Raw genomic sequence first — 10779 nt, 5'->3', positions numbered from 1 at the left:
AAAAACTTGAGACAAGGGTACATCAGTAAAATGAAAAGTTGAATGAGATTGTCCCTTCTTGCTCTTAGATCTATGGCCTTATGAGACTGTGATCCTACAGTCTCTGAGTTTCTGAAGCTTCAAGAGTCAAAGGTCATCTATTTTGCTTTTCACTGCTTACAGATAAGTGAGGGGCCTAAGACTGAGATATTTGGTAGAAACCCCCAGCTCAAGGAGCCACTGTAGTGATGCTCACACAAGAGGGGCCATTTTATGATCTACATTCAATATAATGATGCAGTTCTTCCTTTAAGCAGAGTCCTACTAGACCTATAAACTTCCTGAATGAAGTATTATCTAAAATTTGAGTTTTCTTCCCTTTCCCTCCCCTTCTCCTCCCTCCCCCACTGCTTAACATGGTACTTTACATACAATAGATGCCTAGTAAATGTTTATTGAATGAATGAATGGAGTTGCTAAACCATGGGCTTGAATTTTGCTTGCTCACAAAATACCAGAATTTCAGAGTTGGAAAGGATGGGAGGTGGTGGAGAAGGTACCCAACATGGAGCCACAGGATCCAGATTCAAAATCGGTCTTACCACTTATGTGACCTTAGACAAGCTACGTCACCTTTCTGGGGTTCGGTTCCCTCATCTGTAAAATGGGAAGGTTGGATTAGAATGATTTCAAAAGTCTCTTTCTGCTTGTATATCTGTGACCTTATGATCTAAGACCTAATCTAGTCTAACTCATATATGAAAAGTATATTTCATTTATTCATATATGAATATGAATATATCCATATATTTCATATATGAAAAGACTCTACAATGTCCCTGACAAGTGGTATCCGGCCTTTTCTTCCAGACCTCCAGTGGTTACTTTCTGAGGTGAGGCAGTCAGATGCTTTCTGGGCAGTTAGCCTCTTCCCATGGAGAAGGGAGGGCAGGTAGTTAGAAATGTATCAGAGCTGATAGGTCTTTAAGAGAAGCTCAATCATCCCCATCCTACCCAAAGGAACTGAAACCTCTGTATCCATCTTTATGTAGCTTATTCATGATTGGTGCATTGGAAAAGTACCTGAAGTCACATGGTACATTTGAAAGAGCGCTCCATCTTTCTTTGTTCTCTAGAGCATAAAACAGTGCTGCTCCTGGACCATTAGAAACCTAGACTGTAATTCCTGGCCAGGTCTAGGATTTCCTGGATCCATGACTGTACTCCTTGTGAGTAAACTCCCTCCACCATTGCAGATCAGCAACAGTTTTGCAACTTAAAGGGTTTAGCCAGAATGTATCAGAAATAAGACTAGGATGAAAGTCCTTCTATCTCTAATTTACATCCTTCCATTTATGCCAATAAATGCTTATTGACTGATTATTGGATGAACCATTGATAGTTTGTATTGATCAATAAACTGTCTAGTTATATTTAAGTAGTTGTATTTCTTTGTAATGGAAGTAGACCAGGAAACTTGAGGGGAGTCACTTTTAGCCTTGGTGACTCAGGGGTTGATAAAAAAACAGTCTTCTAATAAGATAGAGAGCCAGAAGGACTGATGATTCAAGAATTTCTGAGGCAGACCTGAGCACACTAAAGGGATAAGCTGCTCCAATTGCCCCATCCCTCACCAGGTCATTGTGGCTGTGAACGTATGGCCACCGCTATCTCTTTGTGTTTCTTCTTTCCTGATATGATACTAACAGATAGTCCAAGTGGACATGCCCAGGCAGTGACCTTCTGAGTCTGGGAAATTCAGAGATTTCACTGGTTGGCATCAATAGCAGAGACCATTAGATCCAATAGCAGTAACCACAGGAATCAGGAGGTGACCAAGCAACCTTGAGATGGACATGCTCAAGTGGTGACTTTGTGAGCACTGTACAGTCTAAAGGGTGGGGCAGCTGAGTGACCTAACCCAGCAAACAAAGCCCAGAGAGAAGTTAGCACAGCAGCCAAGAGACCTTCTTGATTCAGCCTAGCCCCACATTGACTCATCCAGTGAAACACTGGGCTCTTTGAGGAGCCAGCCTTGCTGAATAGTGGAGTAACTCATCTGTCACCAACAACACCGTGACTTGTAGTGAACTTCATGAAAATTCCACAAAGGGAGTAAAGGAGTTACAGGGACAAGAGCTGGAAAGTACCTGAGGTATTCTTTAAAGGTATACCTCATTATCTTTGTACTTTACATGAACCCTGTTCTCCCCACAGATGTTATGTGTGCAATGGGAGATTGTACCCAATTTTTTTGTGTGTAGGGATGTTTGATACCAGTTATTCTTACTATAGCTTAGTCAATCCTTTTCCTAAAAGCTAATTGTTATCTAACCCAGCTGGCTCCTTTCCTGCCCTGTCCTGTCCTAAAACCTTAAACCTGAACGTACAATTGTGTGTGTGTTCGTCCTTTGCTGCCGAAGAAGACCATGCCATCAGAGACATAATGACGTGACTTGCACTTGACTTTGTTTTGAGTGAGAGAAGGCTATGCAAGGTCACCAGCTTCACTGCTCCTCCAGAGCCATCTGAATCCAGTGACCAGATGTTTATTCCAATGGACCCCTGCTTAAGGGCTCCTCTGGATCCCCCTAGCTTTAGAGTGATTATCAGTAGTAACTGTTGCTGGTTCCCACCCAGCCTCATGTCTTTCTTTTTCTTGACCTCATTAAAGGGGCCATGCCCTGGCTGCTTCTTAAACAGGCCTATCCAATGAATGGGCATTGTCTCGCCCCAAGTGAGAACATGCAAAGACATTGGCCTAAAGAGCCCAAGGTCTCCCAGTGCATCCTGGGTCATCTCCAGTCATCCTGAGGAATATCAGGTCACTGGATTCAGATGGCTCTGGAGGAGAAGTGAGGCTGGTGACCTGCACAGCCCTCCCTCAGTTAAAACAAAGTCAAGTGCAAGTCATGTCATCGTTTCTCCGATGGCATGGTCTTCTTCATCAATGAAGGATGAACACAGTTGTTATCTATTGTACTAGTAAGGGAATTTGAAGATCTTCCCTGCCCCTAAGGTAATAGGCCCATGTAACCTGCTTTGAGCTTTGGTTCAGCCCACAGCTTGAGTCACATGAAGCCCATGGTGGGAGGAACTTGCTGAACAGGTAGAAGAGAAAGGGTGCTGCAGGGAGAGAGAGTGAGGTGGAACTGAGAAAGAGGCAGCAGGAAGAGCAGAGCAGCTAGCCTGGAGGAGAGAGGGATGTTTTGCCTAAGGGGAGGCCTGTTTGTGGGAAGGCCTGACAAGGGAAGACTTGGGGATGGGTATCCCTCCATTAGTAATGTGTACAAACTTCCTTGTTATTATGGTGGAATTGACTTTTTGGTATGTGAATAAATATTTTAGTTTTGTCTTTGAGGAAGAGAGTTTATATTTTGTGAATTTACTCTGAAAGTACTCTTGCATATCCACAGCGGCTGCTGTGGATTGACACTATATCTACTATATTGCATTGACACTATATCTACTCACTGTTGTGGGAAACACATTGGTGGGGGCTCATAAGCCACAACATTAGAAATCTCAGCCTCCCCCGCCCCCAAATTATCCCTAGAGCTCTCAGAGGAGAATTAGTTAGCTACCCTCTAGGGACCCCCAAGCTATCAGTGTAAATGCCAAGCTGGGGGAGTAATCACAGAGAGGGTCTTAAATCTCCTTGCCCTGATTCTTCCTCATACTAACTTTCTATACCTTTAATTCTTTTAATCTCTGATTTTCTTCAATGCTTACCTCAAGATCTATTTACTCTAGGAACTTACTCCTCTTTCCTGTTATTCCTAGTCTTACTCTCCTCCATTACTATGGATTTGACTTACAAGTGTCTTGTATATACATACATATGTGCACACACACACATGCACATGTATTAGAATGTAAGCTCCTTGAAGTCAGGTACTGTTTTGCTTTTGTCATTGTATCCCAGTGCTTAGCCCAGTGTCTTGCATATAGAAGACACTTAAAAATGCTTTTTGATCAATTCCTCTAGAATTGTAATAATTTACAACCCATTCTACTTTGAGATAGTTCTAATTGTAAAGGAAGTATTTCCTGGAGTAGGACTGAAACTTGACTCAATCACACAGAACACATACAATATCTGTTTTATGTGGCAAACATTTAAGCACTAAAAGATAGATATCAAATCCCTCTTAAGTCTTCTCTGTGCCATCATGGCCACATAATTGACAAGGGAATCCCAAAAGACCCCTTACCAGATAACTATATTTGGAATACATAGGAAAGAACAAGGTACATGCAAAGCTAACGTAATGGTTTCTGGCCATTATGTGGTAGGGAACCCTATGTATTAGAGCACTTTGGGAATGGTGATGCCCCTGATTGTTTCCAAGTGGCCATCTATGACTCAGTGCTAAAGAACGTGGGTGCTTTGGGGAAGACAAAGTAATCTTCTTATTGGCCACTGAGCAAGAGAAGTCAGTAACTCAGTGGACCTCTGAAAAGAGACCTCTGCTCCTATTTCTCTTCAAAATTCATGTCTCTTTGGCTAGTCAGCCAGGGGTTGAATTCCATACCTTTTTGATGGGATCCTTTCCAATAAAGCAATTCTTCCTGACATCAGTCAGTTTTGATGAAGGGACCTAGGATCTCCAAAATCTCAGATTCACAAGGTTGCCTCTGAATCTGAACCTGTCCACCTCAGCATTATTGTTCAGTCACCTATACTTAGGAAATAACAAACACACGAGCAGCAGCCCCAACCCCAGCCTCAGGCTAACCTAGATAGGACATTTACTCTAAATACCATGTGTTATCTCTGGTGAAGTGGGGGAAGGACAGACTTACTGCCAAGTATTCTCAGCTGTACTACTTGTCACATGGAGAGTCAAAGGAAGTAGGGAAAAAGAGTGAAATCATGCCCTTTGGAAGAATCTACTCAGTCATAGTCTATTTTTGCTGAGTCCAACAGGGGGATTTCAGCTCAAGTCCTTCAGTGCTGAGTCACACAAGATTGACTGGAGTCAGTCAGGGGCTTGTCTATCCCCAAAGTGCCTAAGGTTTGAGCTGATGCATTGACCAGACGCACGCTGGCCACAAATCCATTGAAGCAGCAAAAGTCATCTGTAGCTCCCAGATTCTATGACTTCTGGATGTGAAGACCATTAGAGATTCAAAAACAGGATCATTTCTCTTTGTGGATAGAACCACTACCAAGTGAATATGTTGAGAAAAAAGTTCATGTACTTTTGAAGAAGATCTTTTTTGACTGATTTGTTTTCAAAGCTTTGTGACTTCAGACAAGCAGGTTTTGTAGGATTCCCCTAATGATTGCCATTTCTAGTTTTTAAAGCGCTTTTTTGAAAGATAGGATTTTGTACATAGTATCTGCCTAATAGACATTTGTTGAATATTCTATATTGAATCTTCATGACAAGTTTTCTTTTGATTCTGATGCCTTATTGTGCTTCGATGTTCAAAAACCACCAATCAATCAATCAATAAATTAATAAGCCTATCATGTGCTGGGTAAATATATAGTATAGATAGTTACAGCACACATGGAAAGTAAATAAAAGATAATTTGGGGGAGGGATGCAGTCATTAGCAGCTTTGGGAATCAGGAAGATCCTCATGGACAAAGTGACATTTGAACTGAGGTCTGTAGGAAACTAGGCATTTTAATCTGAACTACTCAAATAAAGCAAGAATACAATACACAGTTGGGTATAGAAAGGCATTTTACTCAACAAAGAAGCAAGGAAAGGGAAAGGAAAGGGAAGGAGGTTGTGTGTTTATGCATATGTAATTCATTCCAGGCATGCCTGTGCAAAGGAAGGGAGGTGGAAAATGGAATTCATCTTGTAAGGGGGACAGTAGGACCATTTGACCAGACTGTAGAACCCTGTAGAGATAGCCTGGAATTAGATATATGAAAGGCTTTAAATGTCAAACAAGAGTCAGTACTTGGTCCTGTAAGTAATATGGAACCACTATGCCAATGGAGTTTAAACTCCAACTTGGATTCAGGAGTATGCCAGAGCCAACACAAACCAGCTTGGGAAAGAGAGTAAGTTGTTAAATTTCCCAAGAGAGTAAGTTGTTAAATTTTCTTTTTTTTTTTTTTATTTTTTTTTATTTTTTTATTTTTTTAATGTTTAACAATCACTGCCATACAATTGCGATTTTATCCCTCCCCACCCACCCCCCACTACCTCCCTCCCTCCCCACGACTGCATACAATTCTGTATAGATTCTACATATACTTTCCTATTGAGTATATTTTCACTATAGTCATGCTATGTAGTCAGACTAAGATAAATGAAAGAATCCGTATAACAAATCAGAACATGATACACAAACAGATACACATACACAAACATGATCTGCTACATTATGTGAGTGACTTCCATATTTCTCTCTCTGAGTGTGGAAGGCATTTTGCCTTGAGGCCCACCATTGGGATTTTTTTTTTTTCAGAAGTTCTTGTGTTATTACAAAAATCTAAGTCTACCAGAAAAAACTCTCACACACTGTGGTTGTTGCTGTGCATAAAGTTCTCCTGGTTCTGCTCCTTTCACTCAGCATCAGGTCATATAAGTCCTTCCAGGCCTCTCTGAAGTCTTCTTGTTCATCATTTCTTATGGCACAATAGTACTCCATTACATTCATATACCATAATTTATTCAGCCATTCCCCAATTGATGGACATCCCCCTGACTTCCAGTTTTTGGCAACTACATAGAGTGCTGCTATAAATATTTTTGTACATGTGGGACCCTTTCCCATTTTTATGATCTCTTGGGGATATAGTCCTAGTAGCGATATTGCTGGGTCAAAGGGTATGCACATTTTTGTAGCCCTTTGGGCATAGTTCCAAATTGCTCTCCAGAATGGTTGGATGCGCTCACAGCTCCACCAACAATGAATTAGTGTTCCAACTCTCCCACATCCTCTCCAGCATTTATCATTTTCTTGTTCTGTCATGTTTGTCAATCTTATAGGTGTGATGTGGTACCTCAGAGTTGTTTTGATTTGCATCTCTCTAACCAATAGTGATTTAGAGCATTTTTTCATATGATTATAGATAGCTTTAATTTCTTCCTCTGAAAATTGCCTGTTCATATCCTTTGACCATTTATCAATTGGGGAATGACTTGTATGATTATACATTTGGGTCAGTTCTCTATATATTCTAGAAATGAGGCCTTTATCCCCGAGCTTAGCTGTAAAAATTTTTTCCCAATTTACTACATCCCTCCGGATTTTGGTTGCATTGGGTTTGGTTGTGCAAAAACTTCTCAGTTTAATGTAATCAAAGTTATCCATTTTGCATTTCATAATGCATTCTATCTCTCCTTTAGTAAAGAATTCTTCCCTTCTCCATAGATCTGATAAATACACTATTCCTTGCTTCTCCAGTTTATTCATGGTATCAATCTTTATACCTAAATCATGTACCCATTTGGACTTTATTCTTGTGTACAGTGTCAGGTATGGGTCTATGCCTAATTTCCGCCACACTGTTATCCAGTTTTCCCAGCAATTTTTATCAAACAATGAGTTCTTATCCCAGAAGCTGGGGTCCTTGGGTTTATCAAATAGAAGGTTGCTATATTCCTTGCCTACTGCATCTTGAGTGCCAGGTCTATTCCACTTGTCTACCTCTCTGTTTCTTAGCCAATACCAAGTGGTTTTGATAATTGCTGCTTTATAGTACAGTTTAAGGTCTGGTAGCGCTAGGCCACCTTCCCAGGCATTTCTTTTCATTAGTCCCTTTGATATTCTGGACCTTTTGTTTTTCCAAATGAATTTTGATATTATTTTATCCAGCTCTAGAAAGTAATTGTCTGATAGTTTAATTGGTATGGCACTAAATAAGTATATTAATTTGGGTAGAATTGTCATTTTTATTATATTAGCACGGCCTACCCATGAGCAACTAATGTTTTTCCACTTACTTAAATCTGACTTTATTTGTGCAAAAAGTGTCTTGTAATTGTGTTCATATAGTCCCTGGGTTTGTTTTGGCAGGTAGACTCCTAAGTATTTTATACTGTCTACCCTAACTTTAAATGGGATTTCTCTTTCTATCTCTTGCTGTTGAACTTTGTTGCTAATATATAGGAATGCAGAAGATTTGTGTGGGTTTATTTTGTACCCTGCAACTTTGCCAAAGTTGTTTATTAATTCAAGTAATTTTTTACTTGAATCTCTGGGATTCTCTAGGTAAATCATCATATCATCTGCAAAGAGTGATAACTTAGTTTCTTCTTTGGCTATTCTAATTCCTTGAATATCTTTATCTTGTCTAATTGCTACAGCTAACATTTCTAGTACCATATTGAATAATAGTGGTGATAATGGACAACCTTGTTTCACCCCTGATCTTATTGGGAATGCATCTAGCTTATCCCCATTGCATATAATGCTTGCTGAAGGTTTTAGATAGATACTGCTTATTATTTTATGGAAAGTTCCCTTTATTCCTACATTCTCCAATGTTTTTAGTAGGAATGGATGTTGTATTTTGTCAAAAGCTTTTTCTGCATCTATTGAGATAATCATGTGGTTTTTGTTAGCTTTGTTGTTGATGTGATCGATAATGCTAATAGTTTTCCTAATATTGAACCAGCCCTGTAGTCCTGGTATGAATCCTACCTGATCATAATGTATTAATCTCGTGATAAGATGCTGTATTCGTTTTGCTAAAATCTTATTTAAAATTTTTGCATCTATATTCATTAGGGAAATTGGTCTATAATTTTCTTTCTCTGTTTTGTCTCTTCCTGGTTTGGGTATCAAAACCATATTTGTATCATAGAAAGAATTTGGGAGGACTCCTTCTTCCCCAATTTTCAAGAATAGTGTATGTAGTATTGGAATTAACTGTTCTTTAAATGTTTGATAGAATTCACTTGTGAATCCATCTGGCCCTGGAGATTTTTTCCTAGGGAGTTCATTGATGGCTTGTTCAATTTCTTTTTCTGAGATGGGGTTGTTTAAGTATTCAACTTCCTCTTCTGTTAATCTGGGCAATTTGTATTTTTTAAAATATTCATCCATCTCATTTAGATTGTCGAATTTGTGGGCATAAAGTTGGGCAAAGTAGTTTCTAATTATTGTTTTAATTTCCTCCTCATTGGAGGTGAGTTCACCCCTTTCATTTTTAATGTTAGTAATTTGGTTTTCTTCTTTCTTTTTTTTGATCAGATTAACCAAAGGTTTATCAATTTTATTAGTTTTTTCATAAAACCAACTATTGGTTTTATTTATTAATTCAATAGTTTTCTTAATTTCAATTTTATTAATCTCTCCTTTGGTTTTCAGTATTTCTAGTTTGGTATTTACTTGGGGATTTTCAATTTGTTCTTTTTCTAGCTTTTTCAACTGCAAGCCTAAGTCATTGATCTCCTCTTTCTCTATTTTATTTATGTAAGCATTCAGAGATATAAAACTTCCCCTAATAACTGCTTTTGCAGTGTCCCATAAGTTTTGGTATGTTGTCTCACTATTGTCATTCTCTTGAATGAAGTTGATTGTTTCTATGATTTCTTCTTTAACCCAATCCTTCTTTAGAATTAGATTATTTAGTTTCCAATTGATTTTTGGTTTCTCTTTCCATGGCCTTTTATTACATGTAATTTTTAATGCATTATGATCTGAAAAGGATGCATTGATTATCTCTACCTTTCTGCACTGGATTGTGAGATTTTTATGTCCTAGTACATGGTCAATTTTTGTAAATGTTCCATGTACCACTGAGAAAAAGGTATATTCCTTTCTATTCCCATTTAATTTTCTCCAAAGATCTATCATATCTACCTTATCCAGAGTTTTATTTACCTCCTTAACCTCTTTCTTGTTTATTTTGAGGTTGGATTTATCTAGTTCAGAGAGGGGGAGGTTGAGGTCCCCCACTAGTATAGTTTTGCTATCAATTTCTTCCTTCAACTCCCCCAACCTCTCCTCTAAGAATCTGGATGCTATACCACTTGGAGCATACATGTTTAGTAATGATATTGCTTCATTGTCTATGGTGCCTTTTAGTAGGATATAGTTTCCATCCTTATCCCTTTTGATTAGATCTATTTCTGCTTTTGCTTTGTCTGAGATTAGGATTGCTACTCCTGCCTTTCTTACATGAGCTGAGGCACAATATATTCTGCTCCATCCTTTGACCTTTATCCTATGTGTATCCCCCCGTTTCAAATGTGTTTCTTGTAAGCAGCATATTGTTGGATTATGGCTTTTAATCCATTCTGCTATCCGTCTCCGTTTTATGGGAGAGTTCATCCCATTCACATTCACAGTTATGATTACAATCTGTGTATTTCCCTCCACCCTCTTTCCCACCATTTGTGCTTTTAACTCTCCTGTCTCCCTTCCCCTCCTCAACAGTATTCACTTTTCTCCCCCTCCTCCTGCAGCCTTCCCCTCCTTCTTTTAGCCCCCCTCCCTTTTAGTCCCCTTTACTCTTATTGCTTCTTTCCTCCCTTTTAGCCACCCTCCCCTTTCTTCCCCCTTCCCCTCCTACTACCTATAGAGCTAGTTAGGATTATCTGCTTAAGATTATTGTTCCCTCCTTTGAACAAATCAGATGAGAGTACCTCTCAAACAATGCTCATCTCCCTCCCCTCCTTCCCTCTACTATAGTTTTGTACTTCTTCCTGTGATATAATTTGCCATTTTCTGCTTCCCCCTTTCCACACCTCCTATTACATTCCCTTCTCATACTTAAATCATATTTTTGACATGACATCATTTACTTTATGCCCGTTCCCTCTACATATATCCCTTTTATCATAATAGCTGCACAGTTCTCAAGATTAACAGGTATCA

This window comes from Notamacropus eugenii, chromosome 3, assembly GCF_028372415.1.
Source record: "Notamacropus eugenii isolate mMacEug1 chromosome 3, mMacEug1.pri_v2, whole genome shotgun sequence".
Classification (NCBI taxonomy): Eukaryota; Metazoa; Chordata; class Mammalia; order Diprotodontia; family Macropodidae; genus Notamacropus; species Notamacropus eugenii.
This window is presented reverse-complemented; position numbering follows the sequence as displayed.